We start from the raw sequence: 18,277 nt of genomic DNA, 5'->3' as shown, positions 1-18,277 counted from the left end.
CCTGCCCTTTGTGACCTTACAGAAGTTACTCAACCTCTCTGTGTCTCCAGTTCCTCATCTGTAAAGTTGGAATGGTAATAGACATGACATAGTAACCCTACCTCAGAGGATGATTGTGAAGATTAAATGAGTTAAGTCCATCCAAAAATGTATTTATTGAGTGCCTGCTGTTTGAGCCCATGGTGGCTCCCATCAGTGAGGTCAAACTGGCTGCTCTGGCTCCTTCCATCACGTCTGCCTCCCAGTCAGTGGGAAGAAGGAAAGGGCAATGGGGCCCCTGGGCGGCTCAGTTGGTTAAGTGTCTGCCTTCAGCTCAGGTTATGATCTCGGGGTCCTGGGATCAAGCAGGGAGTCTGCTTCTCGCTCTCCCTCTGCCCTCCACCCCCCACCCTGCTTGTACCCTCTCTCTCAAATAAATAAAATCTTTTTAAAAATTAAAAAAGAAAAAGGAAAGGGGAAAAGGAGCACTTTTCCATTCTTTCTAAGGCCATGACCTAGAAGTGGCATACCTCTGACCTCTTGGTGGCCATCAATCATGATTTGGTGGCATAGCCTCACCTAAGCTGCAAGGGAGGCTGGGAAGTACATTCTTCAGCTGTGTGATCGTGTGCCAGCTAAAACTCAGGCATGCTAAAGAAAGGAGGCGACAACAGATCTTGGTAGAAAATGAGCACTTCCTTCTCTCTTTCTAGGGGCAGCCGGGCGTCTTACTCACATACAGCCCTGAGGAAGACAGTGACAGAGGGGGTAGTGAGGGGGAGCCTGAGGACAAAAAAGCAAAGAGGGATCACTTAAGAAGGGAGGTCACTGAAACAGGGACAAGTTGATGGAAGGGGAGAAACCAAGACTGGGGCTGCCAGCTTGTGCCAGGACCTGGGGCCAGGGAGATGTCATGGGTAAGGGGACCATTTTTATGCATTTGGATCTTGTCTATTTCCTGCCGCTCCCTCTGGGTTCCAAGTAAAGGTCAATGGCCATTCTGTGCTGGGAGAAAGGGTATATTATTTTGTGTGCTAGCCTGAGCCCGAGAGGAAGAAGACTGAGAATATGCTGGGGGCTCTGGGGGAGTCCTGGGCAGTGAGAGGGGAATCAGCCACAGGCCAGAAAGAAGTGGCCCTGGGTTTTATGTCACCGTCACTGGGGACAATGCACTGAGATTCCTGAGGATCCCAGGAGAAGTGGCTGACAGGGATGCTCCAGCTGGGTAAGTCTGCACTTGGACCTGGGGGACTGTGCAAAGGGCAGCTGTAGGTGGCCCCTGATGGAGTTGGGAAGTTGAAGGCAGAGGGACAGTGTGATGACACTGAAAATTAGGGACCTTCGTCATCCCCACCATCTCATCCTGTTGTCTGGCTGTGTTCTGCCAGTAGCCTTAAGCTTACAGGAGCCTCTAGACCTAGCATTCCTACCCAGGGCCCAGTATCCCCGGCAAGTGGGGACACAATTGTGTGGGTGTGTGCTTAACTGTTTTTCTGAGTGGGGATGATATGGAGTGCTTTTATCAGATTCCTAAAAGGTCTGTGACCCAACAGAAGTTAATAGCATCAAGTTCCTTTTCTTTGGGTGCCTGGGTGGCTCAGTGGGTTAAGTCTCTGCTTTTGGCTTGGGTCATGATCTCAGGTCCTGGGATGGAGCCCACATCCTTGTTGTCAGGCTCCCTGCTCAGCGGGGAGCCTGCTTCTCTCTCTCCCTCTGTCCCTCCCCTTGCTTGCTGTCTCTGTCTCTCTCTCAAATAAATAAAATCTTTTAAAAAAATGTCCTGGGGCGCCTGGGTGGCTCAGTTGGTTAAGCGACTGCCTTTGGCTCAGGTCATGATCCTGGAGTCCCAGGATCGAGTCCCGCATTGGGCTCCCTGCTCAGCAGGGAGCCTGCTTCTCCCTCTGACCCTCCTCCCTCTCATGCTCTCTCTCTATCATTCTCTCTCTCAATAATAAATAAAAATCTTAAAAAAAAATGTCCTTCTCTTTTCCTCGAGTCTGCTATGAGGAAACCATCTTGATTTGATTCTGAAGCTCCTGACTGCATATAAATGTTTGTGTAAGTTAAGTTTGAAGATGAGCAGGTATTCTGGAGCCCCTGCCCCTCGGAGGACAGCCCTCAGGATGAGGCTGAGATTTGGGCCAGAGAAAGGGGAGAACAAGGCCAGGGAGAAGGGGGAGCTGGGGGGGGCCGCACCTTTACCAGCAGGAGGCTCTCTGGAGGAAGAGGGGCGGCTCACTGTTCTGTGGACCCCAGCCAGAGAGGGAGGTCAGAGTGAGGGAAACACAGAGGACCGAGAAAGACACAGCAGGACTTGCGCCTCGGCAAGTGAGGGGGTAAACTCTAGCTGGCTTTTTGCTTCTCTTCAACTCCAGCCATTTGCAAATCTGGATTCCACGAGGCAAGAGACTGCAGACAACCAACTCTTTGGAAGCCCATGATGGGTTTTCAATGTATATCTGTTGACTTGAATGACTGAATAAATAAAGCAAAATGGCTTCACGAGGGTTCGGCCATGTTAATTAAAAACAGAGAGACGCCATACGTGTAAGTCATCTGAAGCTCGTTTGGCGGGGTCCTGAGTCACTTCAACAAGTGGTTGCGCTGTGTGTGCCCAGAGCCTCACACGTGACTCCCTCATTCAATTCCCGGAACGACCTCAAGACATAGGCATCGGGAGTTAGGATGCCCCTGATAGCCAAGGTGACATGAGGCTGGGGAGCTGGGACATTTGCCCAGTGGGGCAGTGTGCAGGCGATCAGAATCAGAGCCCACACTTGGCTCTTCCCACTGGGCCACCACGGCCAGCTTGCCCTTCTCCTTGGGCTGGCCAGGTTTCGAATTGTGTCTGCAGGGTCATGGCTTCCCTTTCAGCATCTCTTCCCCTCCTCCCAGGTGAGGTGGCATCCGACTCTCCAGCTTCTTGCAACTCGGAGTGTGGTCCTGGGACCCACAGTCTCGGCATCACCTGGGAGCCAGTTAGGTGGAAGCTCAGGCCCTAGCCTGAACTGCTGAATCAGAATCTACATTTGAACAAGATTCATGTGCACATTGGAACTGGGGAAGTTCAGCTTTGGATCTCTCTGCTGGCTACAGGTAAGGGAAAACCCTGGCTAACCTGGTTTGTAGGAAGCCGCTTCCCCAGGGATGCTGGGGCAGGGATGCCTGTCTCCTTCCAGAATGGCAGCCTCTCTGGTCTCCTTCAGATATCCTGGGATTTCTCCCTTCTAAACCTTCCTTCCCCTTTTGACCAGAAAGCCAGTCTTCCTGCCCTCCCCTACATCCCTGCATTACCTTTTTTTTTTTTAAATAAGCTTTTAATTTCAGAATAGCTATACATTTACAGAACAGTTGCAAAGGTAGCACAGAGTTCCCATGGACTCCTCACCCAGTGCCCCCTCTTGTTAATATCTCTCAGTACGTGTGTCCCAGCTGAGCAAGAATAGTGGTGTATCACTTCTAACCAGACTCCGCTGCAATTCAATTTCCCTAGAGTTTCCACTAATCAGGATTCCATCCTGGATCCCACACTGCCTTTAGTCACCACATCCTAGTGTCTTCTGGTCTGTGACAGTTTTTCAGACTTTGTTTTGTTTTGTTTTGTTTGTTCATTTTATGCCCTTAAGAGTTTGGAGGAACACTGGTCAGGTATTTTGTAGAAGGTCTCTCCATGTGGCTTGTTTGGTGGTTTTCTCATGGTTAGACTGGGGTTGTGGGTTTGGGGAAGATGACCACAGAGGCGAAGTGCCCTTCTCATCATATCACACAGGGGGCCATGTCACCAACAGGACTCATCGCTGATGATGTTACACTTGATCACCTGCCCCACCTAACCTTCCCTTTCTCCTCTCCCTGAGTCTCTATAGCTCCCCGTCCTGGTGGTTTGCCATTGTTTTAGTAGTTAATAATATGTTTGTGCAACCGTGTGTCCGTGCAACAGCCCCCCCCAGCCCCGCCCCGCTCTCCAGTGCTTCCTTCCTGTGCCATTTAGGTTGTTGCTCGATGCTTTCGTGACTGGCGAGGTGTGTTGTTGAAACACATCCTTTGCCAACAGAAACACTGATATAGCCCCATGTGTCCCTCCAGCACGAAGCCTGACAGCTAAATGGAAGCTGCCCACCAGGGCCTGGAGGCAAACAGGAGGTTGGGCTTTGAACAAGCCAAGATATGCTCCGGATGATTTAGGAAAGTATATTCTACTCGGGAGGAAGGAGAAAATTAGATTAGAAAGTGGTCGGGAGCAGGGCGATACTGGACGTGCGAGGGAGGGAGGTATCCAGACATGCCCGAGTGTTTGCATTTCTGTGTATTTTATTCTTAATTCTGAATCATCCCTTTTGTCATGTTAGGGAGCAGTTATATGCTTCTGCCTTAACACACGCCAGTGATATTTTCAATGAATAGTAAGACCAAATAGGAAACATTCTGCTGTCCTCCCCACCGTGAGCCTTCAATCTGCCTGTGCTCTGCGGCAGCCTCCATCCCCGCCCTAGGGAGACGTCACCAAGTGATCATGGAAGAAAGAGAAGTTAAAGACCTACTACAGGGGCTCCTCCAAGCAGACTGGGAACGCAGGAAAGGAAACTCTGGCCTCTGGGTGGAGGTGATGTCGTTAGAGTCCTGAGTACAGGGGTGAGAAGAGGTGCCCAAGACTCATGCTGGCCTGCCTCAGGCCCTACAGCCCTACTACCTGCCTCCCCTCATGAAATCGAGAATCATTTTTAACTTCCAGAATTTTCCATTCGGTGGTAAGTCTGTCTGGTTCCAGGATCATCCAGAGATAGTGAAATATTGGTATCTGTCCTTACCGAAAGGGCAAATTATGGTGTACATGCCAGGTTGGAGTCTGCCTGTGGAATATTCTGTAGGATTCTTTGCCACCCTGCACAGGATGCATGATGGGTCCCGGTAATATGTCACCAGTTCTCCCTCAGGGGTGGTAGTGGGTGGTGGGGGAAGGGAGGGGCAGTCGGCTGCCACCACCACCAATTCTGGTTGTTCACAGGAGAATCATTGTGGAAGAATGTTCTCTGCTCTCATTTGGGAAGAACCCGCCCTTTGATCCAGCTGGACAACTCCTTGAGCCATACACCTTCCAATGAGGAGAGGTGAGGGGCAAACCGGCATCCCAAGGCTACTGGCAGTTGTCTTCATCAGTTCTATTTAATGGCAGTGGCTGGAAACCCACCCAAAGCAGCCTGCTCTGAATAAATCACAAGAATTCACCCCTGGGTCAGGGGTGAATACTGACCCAGACTGGGCCCAGAGTTATTCTGATTTATTCTTGTGCTCCCTGCAACTTTAGTCTCCACTGTGACTCATTCTGCCGGGCCTCAGCCCACTGGCTCTTGAGCCCTCGCTTATACTCTGGAGGAAGATCTGAGCAAGAGCGTGTAACTCTCCCTGTGGGTTGGTATTGCCCACTGGGGCTGAAGGCCTCGGCTCGCAGGGGCCACTGGGGCCAGAGGAGGTCAGTTCATGGAGGAAATGGTCTGTACCTGATACAGCATCACTGGCCCAGGCATTAGGCCCAGAGGATCCCGAGCTGAACTGACTTCTGTCCCTGAGAGGATCTCCGAGTAGCCCTTCCAGCAGCAATTGTAAGCCCCTCTCTGTGTTGACTTCTGTCATCTCAAGTTTTACGCAAAGTTCTATCAAATGCTAACAATAATAGAAAGACATTAGAGGTCAGAGGCCTGCAGGCAAACTCTGCCTTCAAAACCGAGACATGGGGAGACATCAGGATTACTTCACAACTCCAGTTGTCTCTCAAACAAGTCTGCTCAGACATCTTCAAATATGCATTTTAGCACTTCTCTCTGCCAGAGTGTTGACACTCAGGCTGGCTTCCCCAGGGCTGAGTGATGCCTCGGCGGGTCTGTGTAGCACTTCCCTGGTGCTCGGAGGCGCAGGCATTGCCAAGAGGCAGGAGAATGAGCCAGAAGAACATTCCTGCTTCTCAATCAGTACCTTTTCTGTTTGCAAATCCCTCAGCACAAACCACTTAATACATGTGGACAAATCTGTCCAGACTTTCCAAAGATACAATGCTTGGGGCTGAGGGAAGGACAGACTTCCCCACACCTTGGCCATGACTTCCTATCTGCCCCTCCCCCCAGGCCCCGCCCCCAGCCCTGTGCAGGAAGATTCTGAGAGTGGACGAGAAAGCAGAAGCTCGGGGACCTCAGTGAAGCCAGAGGATGGGCAAGGACCTTGACATGGGGTCTCACTAACGGCCTGGGGTTGTGCTGCCTTTGGGACCCACTGTCCTGCAAAGGTGTGGAATAGCATCACTCAGAATCTAAATTAGTGCCAGGCTGTGTTACTTTAGTAACTTCCGTTTAGCTACCTTATTTTGAAAATATTAAACATACAGAGAAATTAAAATAGTATAATAAACTCCCAAATGCCCTTTACCAAGATTCACTAATATTTTACTACATTTGCTGTATTGTCTCTTTCTTACACACGCACACGATGTAAATCATTTTAGTATTCTTTTTTTTCTGAACTATTTGAGGATAAGTTTCAGACATTATCACACTTCATCCCTAAATACTTCAGCACATATCTCTTAAGAACGAGGACATTTTCTTAACTACCAAATTAAAGACATGTCATTGATACACACTATAATCTAATATATGGTCCTTGTTCTAATTTTGCCCTTTTTCCCCCGCCGTCTTCTGTAGCAGTTTTTTTCTCAGGTCCGATACCGATCCAGAATTATGGGTTGTGGTTTTTCATTCTGGAAAAGTTCTTCTCAACTTCTTTTGCCTTTCATAATATTGACTTTTTGGAAGAGTTGGGATGTCTGACAGGTTTCTTATGATTCAATTCCATTTCTACCTTTGGGAAAGGGATGCCACGTGAATGGTGCCATGTCCTCCTCGGTGCGTCAGTGGTTAAGCCCGACTCTGGAGTCGGATGGCTGGAACTGGAGCCTGAGTCCATTCTCTTAACCTGTGTAACTCTGTGTAAATCCCTGAAGCTCTCTAGGTAGGCCTTGCTTTTGTCACCTGTGGAATGGACAGAAGAGTATCTGCCTCATGAGATTGTGCGGATGAAATGGACTAATACACGGAAAGTGCTTTGCCCAGGTGGGTTATTGCCCACCGGATGGTGTAGGTGATGGTGAGCAACTGAGCTTTAAAGGGCTCCAGCCCCAGGGTAGCATCTGCCTGCGGCCAGAACCAGTGCTTGGCTCCTGGAGAGGCCCGTGGGTCGGAGGAGCAAGGATAGTCCCGTCCTGTGGCGCTGGGAGGGCCCAGATGACTCACTCACCCACGTGGTGTTTACACTTTATCTCCCACCTGCTTCCAGAAAGACTATGAAGTGGCTCACAATGAAAGCCTCAGGTGCCTCAGCCTGCTGGGACGGGAAAGACCATGTCCCAGCTGGAGCTGGCTTGGTCAAGGTGGGTCCTGGGAGGAGGGCCCGACTTCCACCAGGGAGGGGTGGGGGATGGCAGGGATGAGAGACGGAGGAAGGAAGCCAGGCAAGCCCTGACTGACCACCTGGTGCAGAAGGGCAGAGGGGACTGGAGGCTGGAAGTGCCCAGATCCAACAAAGGAATGGGGAGGAGGACCCTGAAAAGAGGCTCCACAAAGTCTCGGAGTCTGGCTGGGCCCGTTTCTGGTATTTGCTGAGTTGCAGTCTTTGGGCTTAGACCATCCTATAGGATATTCTTGTTGGCCAGCCCTGGGCCCTCCCGCTGCCCCAAGGCTAAGGCCCTCTCCACCCAGAAGCACCTACTTCTTTCTGGAGGGCGGGCCTCTCCTGGGGGTTCCAGGTGCCTCTGGCCGCAGGCTGAAATGTTTGTTAGAGGAATCCTGTCTTCCCCCTACCCCCTCACCCATTCCCCCCCCCCACCTCCCTCCTTCAGCCCCTCCCCAACAAGAGTTGGGCCCCACCCACCCCACCCTAACGCTGTTAGGAAGTCCCTGCCCCCATCCTCCTTTCTCCGCCTGAGCTTCATCTGCTCCACCCCCACACCATTTCCTGCCTCTTAACCTGGAACATCCTGCTGGCCTAGCCTCAGCTCTGCTCAGGTTTCCTTAGGAGGCACGGTGAGAGCGTGCCCACACTACACCAAGTTTTGGCAAGTCCGGCCCAGCTGACAGACTTTCTGTCACACTTCCCCACAGCTACTTAAACCACACTTTACCGTGTAATGGAATACCTTCCATTTCAGGAAGTGGAGGGGGCTCACCCAGGCAGGATTAAACATGATGACAGTTCCCAAAGGTAGGGGCTGGAATTCAGGCAAAAAAGGAAGATGGCAAGACCTGGGGCTGGGAGAATCAGCAGTTATAGAACCAGCAGCTGCCAGCCTGGGTTGCAGGGATGCCCAAGGTGGGCAGAGGTGGTCACTTGGCTCAGAGGATCCCTGCCTCCACCCCTGCTCTGCAGAAGGAAACCCCACCCCTGAGATCAAACGTGGGGGAGAAGGAAAACAAGGTGAGAGGGAGCCCAGTGAGTAGAGGAGAGAGCATCAGGGCTAGAGCCGCACTGGCCTCATACCAGAGGACAGGCTGGTAGCTAGACTGATTGTGGTGATCATTTCCTAATGTATATAAATGTTGACTCACTATTGTACACCTGAAACTGGGACGATATTGTGGGTCAGCTACACATTGATAAAAAGGGCTGCTATAGACAGTGTGCAGGTTTTTATAGGGACATAGATTTTCAACACATTTGGGTAAATACCAAGGACCACAATTGCTGGATCATATGGTAAAAGTAGGTTTAACTTTGGAAGAAACTGCCAGATTGTCTTCTGAAGTGGCTGTACCATTTTGCATTCCCACCAGCAATGGATTCGAGTTCCTGTTGCTCCACATCCTCACCAGCATTTGGTGTTATCAGTGTTCTGGATTTTGGCCATTCTCATAGGTGTGCAGGGGTGTTTCATTGTTTTAATTTGCAATTCCCTAATGCCATAGGGTGTAGAGCATCTTTTCGTGTGCTTATTTTCCATATGCGTATCTTTGGTGAAGTCTTTTCAGGTCTTTTGCCCATTTTCTTTTTCTTTTTTAAAGATTTTATTTATTCATTTGACAGTGATAGACATAGCGAGAGAGGGAACACAAGCAGGGGGAGTGAGAGAGGGAGAAGCAGGCTCGCCGCAGAGTGAGGAGCCCAATGTGGGGCTTGATCCCAGGACCCTGGGATCATGACCTGAGCCGAAGGCAGACGCTTAACGACTGAGCCACCCAGGCGCCCCTTTTTGCCCATTTTCTAAATTGGATTGTTCCTTTTATTATTTCTGAGTTTGAAGAGTTCTTTGTATATTTTAGATAGCAGGACTTTATCAGATGTGGGTTTTTTTTGTTTTTTTAGATTTTATTTATTTATTTGACAGAGAGAGAGAGCACAAGCAGGGGGAGAAGCAGGCAGAGGGAGAGGGAGAAGCAGGCTCCTTGCTGAGTGGGACACCTGATGCAGGGCTCGGTCCCAGGGCCCTGGGATCATGACCTGAGCGGAAGGCAGACACTTAATGATTGAGCCACCCAGGCGCCCCTACCAGATGTGTTTTTTGCAAATATTTTCTCCTAGTCTGTGGCTTGTCTTCTTAATCACTTGACAGAGTCTTTTGCACAGCAGGAGTTTTTTGTTTTGTTTTGTTTTAAGATTTATTTATCCATTTGAGAGAGAGCCTGTGGGGGGGGTGGGGCGGGGGGCAGAAGGAGAGAGAGAGAATCCCAGCAGACTCTGAGCTAAGTGTGGAGCCCGACTTGGGGCTCCATCCAATGACGCATGAGATCATGACCTGAGCTGAAAGAGTCGGACACGTAACCGACGGAGCCCCCACAGCCCCAGCACAGCAGAAGTTTGTAGTTGTAATGAAGTCTAGCTTATCAATTATTTCTTTCACGGAGAGTGCCTTTGGCATTATATCTAAAGCCATACCCTAGGTCACCTCGGGTTTCTCCTAACCTATCTTGTGATGATGGCTCTTCAGTGAAGCATACAGCCACTTCTTTCCAGAGCAACCAGCACCTCATCGCTAGGATACCTAGTGAGAGTGTGGGGCCAGATGTCCAGTCACTTGTCGCAACAGCTAGAATACAGGATCTCAAACAACAAGCTCAGTTCTTAACCATTCATCAGTGAAAACTAGAAGCTGAACTTCTTCACATAGAGGAGCAACCCTGGGAAAAGAAGAAGTTCCTGGAAAGCAGATTCATTTAACAATGAACTTGAAAGGCTGTGTGGTTCATGGGTGGAAGCGGATACAGAGAAAACCACAGTTGGAATTGCACAGGCAGAGGGACCAACCTGCAGAAGGCAGAAAGAGGGAGAGAGAGGCAGCAGCTTGGGTTGACCAGGGTCAGAGCAGTATCGTTCCTGAGGAAGAGCGAGCAGCTAACCAAACCAAACCAAAGAAAGGAGATAAGCTAAAAAGCATTTCCCTGGCGACAGAGGAGACACTTGGAAGACATGACAGAAAGCCAAGAGAATGATGAAGAAGGCACGTCTGCTCCTGAGGACAAGGGGAGGGCGTGGGAAGGGGGGCTGGTGACAGTGAGGCCGGCTGGAAGAGGTGCCACAGGGGAGGAGCCACCACAAGATCCTGTACCAGAAGGCAAGAAAAAAAGAAATGTTGCCTTGTTTAATGTGTTCTAAATAATTTTATAAATGAAAAATTGTTCTTTGAGTTCAGAAGAGAACAACAACAGAGGGATGGAGCCTGTAGAGGCTGCTTTTAGGCAGCAAACAGGCTTGAGCAATGGAAACTTGATCAAGGCAGAAGAGACCCCAGCAACCACCGAGCTGAATGCAGACGGGCTCATTAAAGGACAAATCTCGAAATAACCATAGACCAATCGCGATCAAGCACAGTTTCCTAGATTGCCAAAAAAGGGAAAATTGCATATGTTCCCATAGTCCCCACTCTGCCCTAGAACTGTGGTCCCCCCACCACCGCCTGGTGGCAGACATTCTCTCCTTTGCTGTCCTGCCCTCCGCTCCCTTGTGGTGTATTCAATAAACTTCTATCTCCTTTTTTCTGCCTCAGGTGAATTCTTTCACTGCCCACACTGCTGGGTGGTCCCCCATCCGATGTGAGCACCTTCCCACCATCACTGCATGGCTGATCAGATGCTCTCGCCCAAGCCTTTGAGTCCTAATGGAGAGATAGGAAGGAGGAAATGGACAGTAGTCCCTTGTCCATGTCAGTGTCTGCCATCGTCCATGCCCCACCTTTCCTGTCCCCTCCTCCTCTGGGCAGTGGGGGCATGGGCCAGATTGCTCTGGTGTGAAGCTTTTCCTGTTGTTCCTCCTGCCTGGCTTTTGGGTTCTCTGGTTTTCCCAGACTCCTTCCAACACATCCCACCTTCTTTAAGCTCAGGTAGCTCTTTAAGTTGGTTTCTGTTGCTTGCTGTCAGGGACTCTAACTGACACATGTCTGGAAATGGCTATCCCAGCCATGACTCTGCATTTTCTCCCAGTTCAATAGTGACAAACTAGAGCTCTGTATCCCAACTTTAAATTTCTGAGACAACCAATCTGATTGGCCAGTTGAAGTTAGGTTGGACCAATCAGCCTGGCTCCAGAAGAAGGCAGAGGAACATGATGCTGACAAGGCGAATGGGGAGGCTGACAGGACATAGATCCACATATGGTTAGGCCGACTGTGCAATGCATAACTCCAAGGGGTCCCAGTCACACTACAGACATGGTAAATATGCATACTCATCATGAAACTATTTTGGCAGATGGCAATAAAATGGATCGAGAAAGGGGCACTTTTTCCCCAGTTCTTAGTAAAGCATCCCATGGGCTAGTGGCAACCCAGCAGGGCCCACACCCCAGCACGCAGGGGCTTGGTAGGCAGCTCTTAGAGAAGATAACATGAGCCAGCTAGAACCCCACCAGGGGTTCTACATATCACACATAGCTGGGTGGGGGTGGGGGTTCAGTGGCCTTGATGTCTGGCACACACATATTATCCCCTCTTCATGGGCAAAAACTGGTTGTGAAGCACCTAACACTTAGAGAGTAGTTCAAGGCTTTGGCATAGGTGGCTTTGGAAAGGATGATGGGGAGAATGTCTGGGCAGCAAAGTCTGACGAGCCAGGTTCCATCCACCCAAGGAGTTCAGGGCTGCCGCACACGCCTAACAAAATGCACCAAAAGATTTCTCCTCTCTGTAGCTCCCCTGGAGAGCGTTCATTCATTTGGCCACTGGCTGTGTGTCAGCTCTGCATTGTGGGCTGGGGCTATGGCAGGAATAAGAGGCAAGGTCTAGTCTAGTGCGGGAGACAGATGGGCAACAAATATTTCCTAGATTATGCATGTGCTAGGAGAGGGGCATGAGGAGAGTGCCCTTACAATAAGGGGATCAGACTGAAGGGTCAGAAAAAAGTGCAGGATGAGCAGGATTCAACCAGGTGAAGAGTGGGGTAGCGCAGATGAGGGCGGATTTATTTAAGCTACAGGCTAAGCTCCTGTTAGAAAGAAACCAAAAACATGCAATGGGTCGAATAAGATACAAGTGCTTTCTCTCCTGTAAAGTTCTAGCAGTAGGCAGGGTCCAAAACGAGTAGGTGTCTCAGCTCCATGAAGCCAGATCAAAGTAACAGTGGTTTAGGGGCACCTGGCTGGCTCAGTCAGAAGAGCGTGTGACTCTTGACCTCACGGTTATGATTTTGAGCCCCATGTTGGGTGTAGAGATTACTTAAAAATAAAATCTTTAAAAAGCAACAACAATGACAAAGTAACAGTGGTTTAAACAAGAGAGGAATGTACTTCCTTCTCTCAGGGAAAGGTCCAGAGCTAGAGAGGCAGGGTTGGTACAAAAATTCTGCTCCATTAAGTCTGTAGGGAAGTTATCTACTAGGGTTCAGTTGGGGAAGCGGAACCACTATATCATGCAATCAATGATTTATTATAGGAATTAGACTTTACACAGTTGTCAAGGGAGCTAGAGAAGTAAAGGTCACAAAGAGGAGGTAGAGGGTCCCAGAAAAGCCATGACTTAGCTTTCCAGAAGCACTGGGCCCATAAGAAATGAATGTTTATTGAAATATGTAAAATGTCAAACTTTGGACAAGAAGAAATAGAAAATAAGCCAACAACCAGGAAAATATATTGAATGAGAATTAAAGTCATCTCCTTTTAAAATTTTTTCTCAGCTCTTTTGGCTTTAGAACGAAGCTCTTGCCCATTGCATTACACATGTCTTTTTATTCTGCTTCTTTATATTGCTAGTCCTGGGGAGCCTGACCTCTGAGGCCCAGCCAATTCCTAGAGACAGCAAAGGATTCACCTGTGAGCACGCCTTTCACATATAAACTAACAGGTCCAGAGCCCACATCCCTCTACCTCTTCTAGCCAGCCCTTCCCACCCCTGGCTGCTACTATTTCTTTGCCCCCATCTCCCCCGGGGGGCCAGGGACCAGGCTACTGGGGACAGCCCCTACACAAGAGCCCGCTGAAATTATTTAAACTAGCCAAGCCTAAGCCCGCTTACCTTGCCTTATATCATCACCTCCTGGCCACGTGCCTCAGAGCAACTCAGTCTGGACTCCACGAGGGGACAGAGGAGTGTTGTTGGCTACAACAGAGGACTCAGTGGCATCCTAAGTATCCATCATTAGGACAGGTAAACGGGAGAGAGAGATGCATTCTGTGGAGTGAACAGGGAGCAGTTAGAAGCAATAGATTTGAGATATATAGAATAACAGGAAAAAAGTAAGGACTAGAAAGAGATCTAAAATGCATACATATACAAAACACAATATATTTTTCAAAGATCTATATATAGCTAAGGACATAAGCCAAATACTATATATTAATTGTCTTTGGGAGAAAGGGGAAATATGAGCAGTGATAGAGATGAAGGGAAGAAAACTAAGCATATCAAAGAACACAAGAGAAGGCCCTGTATGAGCCCATGATCCTGATGCATGGTCTGGGAATATGGTGGATTCAACTCTGCATCTGAGGCCCACCCCAGCCAAAGGCTCCCCTCCCCCTGCCACAACCGCATAAAAGCTACATCCTGTGCCAGATTTTTGGCTCCCTTAAAATCAAGTCTGGGGCCTCTAAGGTGGATCCTGGGGTGCAGGCAATGTTCTATTTCTTGACTTGCATGATGGGGTATTCACTTTATAACTAATCGGTAAACTGTACAAGTTGTGTTGATTTTTCTTTATTGTTCTTTACATCTTATTTCAAAACATGACCTCTTGAGGTTCCTGGGTGGCTCAGTCAGTTAAGCGTCTGCCTTCCGCTCAGGTCATGATCCCGGGGTCCTGGGACCAAGCCCTGCATCCGGCTCCCTGCTCAGTGGGGAGTCTGCTTCTCCCTCTGCCACCCTCCCCCTGGCTCGTGCTCTCTCTCTTTCTCTCACAAAAATAAATAAATAGATAGATAGATAGATAGATAGATAGATAGATAGATAGATAGATAGATAGATGATAGATAAATAAAAACATGACCTCTTAGGGAGCCTGAGTGGCTTAGTCGGTTAAGCGTCCAACTCTTGATTTCGGCTCAGGTCATGATCTCAAGGTTGTGAGATGGAGCGCTGTGTCAGACTCCATGCTGAGCAGGGAGCCTGCTTGGGATTCTCTTACTCTCCCTCTGCCCCTCCCCTTCCTGCTCCTGTGCACGCTCTCGCGCTCTCTCTCTCTCTCTCTCTCTCCCTCTCTCTCTCTCTCTCTCCCCTCTCTTAAAAAAAACAGAGTTCGATCGGTAGCGGGAGGGGAGAGCGGACCCCAGAGAGCCCTGAGCAGCCCCACCGCCGCCGCCGGCCTAGTTACCATCACCGCAACCACGAGCGAGGCCGAGACCCAGCAGCCGCCCCGCCCCCCGCCGCCGCCCCCGCCCTCAGCGCGGCCGACACCAAGCCCGGCACCACCGGCAGCAGCGCAGGGAGCGGCGGCCCCCGCGGCCTCACATCGGCGGCGCCTGCTGGCGGGGACAAGAAAGTCATCGCAACGAAGGTTTTGGGAACAGTGAAAAATGGTTCAACGTAAGAAACGGATATGGTTTCATCAACAGGAATGACACCAAGGAAGATGGATTTGTACACCAGACTGCCATAAAGAAGAATAACCCCAGGAAGTACCTTCGCAGTGTAGGAGATGGAGAGACTGTGGAGTTTGATGTTGTTGAAGGAGAAAAGGGTGCGGAGGCAGCAAATGTGACAGGCCCTGGTGGAGTCCCAGTGCAAGGCAGTAAATATGCAGCAGACCGTAACCATTATAGACGCTATCCACGTCGCAGGGGTCCTCCACGCAATTACCAGCAGAATTACCAGAATAGTGAGAATGGGGAAAAGAACGAGGGATCGGAAAGTGCTCCCGAAGGCCAGGCCCAACAGCGCCGACCCTACCGCAGGCGACGGTTCCCACCTTACTACATGCGGAGACCCTATGGGCGTCGACCACAGGATTCCAACCCTCCTGGGCAGGGAGAAGTGATGGAAGGCGCTGACAACCAGGGTGCAGGAGAACAAGGTAGACCAGCGAGACAGAATATGTATCGGGGTTATAGACCACGATTCCGCAGGGGTCCTCCTCGCCAAAGACAGCCTGGAGAGGAGGGCAATGAGGAAGATAAGGAAAATCAAGGAGATGAGACCCAAGGTCAGCAGCCACCTCAACGTTGGTACCGCTGCAACTTCAATTACCGACGCAGACGCCCAGAAAACCCCAAACCACAAGATGGCAAAGAGACAAAAGCAGCAGATCCACCAGCTGAGAATTCCTCCGCTCCCGAGGCTGAGCAGGGCAGGGCTGAGTAAATGCCAGTTTACCATCTCTACCATCATCCGGTTTAAGTCATCCAACACGAAGAAATGAAGATGAAATTCCAGCAATAAGAAATGAACAAAAGATTGGAGCTGAAGACCTTAAGTGCTTGCTTTTTGCCCACTGACCAGATAAATAGAACTATCTGCATTATCTATGCAGCATGGGGTTTTTATTATTTTTACCTAAAGACGTCTCTTTTTGGTAATGACAAACGTGTTTTTAAAAAAACAACAAAACCTGGTTTTTCTCAATACATCTTTAAAGGTTTTTAAATTGTTTCATATCTGGTCAAGTTGAGATTTTTGAGAACCTCATTTTTAATTTGTAATAAAAAGTTTACAACTTGATTTTTTCAAAAAAATCAACAAACGGCAAGCACCCGTTAATAAAGGTCTTAAATAATTGTCCAAAAAAACCACCAAAAACAAAACATGACCTTTTTTGGAGCTTCTCTAGTGAAATGGGGATGGGGGCTTTGAACATTTGGTGCTCACCTTGCCACATACCTCTCCCTGCCTCCTTGTCTCTGCGGGGTACAGAAAAACACAGTTTCAAACCTTCAGTGTGGTCCAACCCTTGTTCCACTGAGAAGCAAACTGCAGTTTGTGTGGGGCATCTTTGGGATGGCCTCTGTCAGCTCCCAAAGTGGGCTAAATCATCAGTGGTTGTAATGAGTCGTGACAAAACCAAGGCCAAGGGATGAAGGTTCTGGTCATTCTTTTTTTTTTTTAAAGATTTTATTTACTTATTCATGAGAGAGAGAGAGAGAGGCAGAGGGAGAAGCAGACTTCCCGCAGAGCGGGGAGCCCGATGCGGGACTCGATCCCAGGACTCCGGGATCATGACCTAAGCCGAAGGCAGACGCTTAACCATCTGAGCCACCCAGGCGCCCGGTTCTGGTCATTCTTGACCCCAGAAGGCTGCCCTCTAAGTGCCAGGCACTGAGCTGGGCACAGATGGTGGAGCTCTTAGTCCTGCCTGCTCGAGAGGCCGGACAGTACCCCAGTAACTGACCTGTGAAGTCTATCCATGTGCTTACTCTGCCTGGAAATCCTTCTGCTGTCCTTTTTCTGACCTTGTCAGGTCCGGTGCTTGTCAGTCCTCATCCTCAGCCAGAGTCCTCTTGGGAGAGAGTTAAGAAAGGGAGCATGTGGATTTCCTGCCAGCCCCCACCTGAACCCAGGTTCACCTCTTTGGCTTGAAGTCATCTGTCAAGAGGCGGCCTCCTCTCCTTTTGGGAAGTTACCTGTATGTCAGTTTCAGTGTGTGTTTAAAGATGTTCCATGGGTGAGGGGAGAAAAGCATTAAAGAGGCTCGTGAATATTCCCTTTTCCTGGAACAACTGATTCCTTAGCATCTCATAAAGTAAAATGTTAGATCTCTTCTTTTAATCTCTATTTCGTGTAAGATGACCATGGAGGTGATGTAACTTGCCCAAGTCACCAGCAGAGTGAAGACTGCACAACAGATCTATCTCACTCCAGAGCATGTAGCCACCCAACCTTCTCCAGAAGCCATTAGGGTGGGGTGGTGGGGGTGTGTGTGTTCAAAACCAAGTACATTTCTAACTCAGGAGGGAGACTTGTGGGAAAATACCTTCTCATCCCCTCCAGAGAGAGACTGGGTTCTGTGCAGAGAAATGAACCTCTGCTGGCCTAGATGGCCCAGGGGTGCCAGGGGCCAGTGCCTCGTCTCATCCGTGCTGCTCTAGGGGTGGGCCCAGTGGATGCTTCGAGTGGGTGGGATGAACCGGGAAGGGCACCTGGGTGGCTCAGTCCATTAAGCGTCTGCCTTTGGCTCAGGTCATGATCCCAGGATCCCGGGATCGAGTCCTGCTTCGGGCTCCTTGCTCTGTGGGGAGCCTGCCTCTCCCTCTGCTGCTCCCCCTGCTTGTGTGTGCTCTCTCTCTGATAAATAAATAAATCTTAAAAAAAAAAAAAAAAAAGAACGGGGAAGGGTGAAAAGAACATAAACTGGTGGCTATTTGGGGGAATCGGAGCTATCGCGAGGTGATGAGAGTCCAGAGGAAGCAATCCTGGGCTTTAAGAGGAAACACAAGGAAAGGGCTGTCAGGAGCCACTTGAGCTCTGGCATGCACTACACTTCGCAGGGGGCTGCCAGGGCCCGGGGGTGCTTGGTAACAGCTGGGTAAGGTGGAAAGAACCAGCCTCTGACGGGAGACCGGCCACACTGCAGGTAGAGGGACAGGAGCCCAACACACTAGAACAGCTGATGCGCTCCGCCTTGTGGCACGTCGGGGAATGGCAGCCCCGAGCTCCGGCCTGGGCATCTGGGGAAATTCCTTCCCAGCCGGGCTGGCACTGCCGGAGCGCCCACGGTGTGTTGGGTCTTGCACGAGCCATTTACATCCACCGGCTCACCTTCACAACAGCAGGCCCCAAACCGCTTTTCTTCATCAGCGCCTGTTCCTCCCTCCATCCCCAGGTGTGAGCCGAAGGCTGGCTTCCTCCCCGAGGGGTCTGCTGTCCCCCGTCCGGGGTCCTGTACCTCTGCTTGGTACTTCTGGA

At 50.0% G+C, this 18,277-nt stretch overlaps 1 long non-coding RNA gene and 1 pseudogene across 2 annotated transcripts in view; one reads left to right on the top strand and one right to left on the bottom strand.

Moving 5' to 3' along the window:
* Nucleotides 1-4,272: 4,272 nt before the first annotated feature.
* Nucleotides 4,273-18,277, bottom strand: part of LOC135364795 (uncharacterized) — a 29,679-nt gene continuing 15,674 nt past the window's right edge. Inside the window, exons 2-3 of the long non-coding RNA XR_010412552.1 lie at nt 13,460-13,615; nt 4,273-6,998 (exon numbers count right to left, since the gene is read on the bottom strand). This is a non-coding gene — a long non-coding RNA (uncharacterized LOC135364795). The remainder of the gene's footprint in view (nt 6,999-13,459; nt 13,616-18,277) is intronic.
* Nucleotides 13,883-15,990, top strand: LOC123845604 (Y-box-binding protein 1-like; annotated as a pseudogene). Its single transcript, XR_010412107.1, has 2 exons — nt 13,883-13,898; nt 14,750-15,990. The product of XR_010412107.1 is annotated as a Y-box-binding protein 1-like (transcript).

The sequence above is a fragment of the Mirounga angustirostris genome, unplaced genomic scaffold, assembly GCF_029215605.1.
Source record: "Mirounga angustirostris isolate CCGP_5_RB_7025 unplaced genomic scaffold, mMirAng1.0.hap1 SCAF_6, whole genome shotgun sequence".
NCBI classification, from domain to species: domain Eukaryota; kingdom Metazoa; phylum Chordata; class Mammalia; order Carnivora; family Phocidae; genus Mirounga; species Mirounga angustirostris.
Note: the sequence above shows the minus strand (reverse complement) of the source record. Positions and strands in the feature narration are given on the sequence as shown.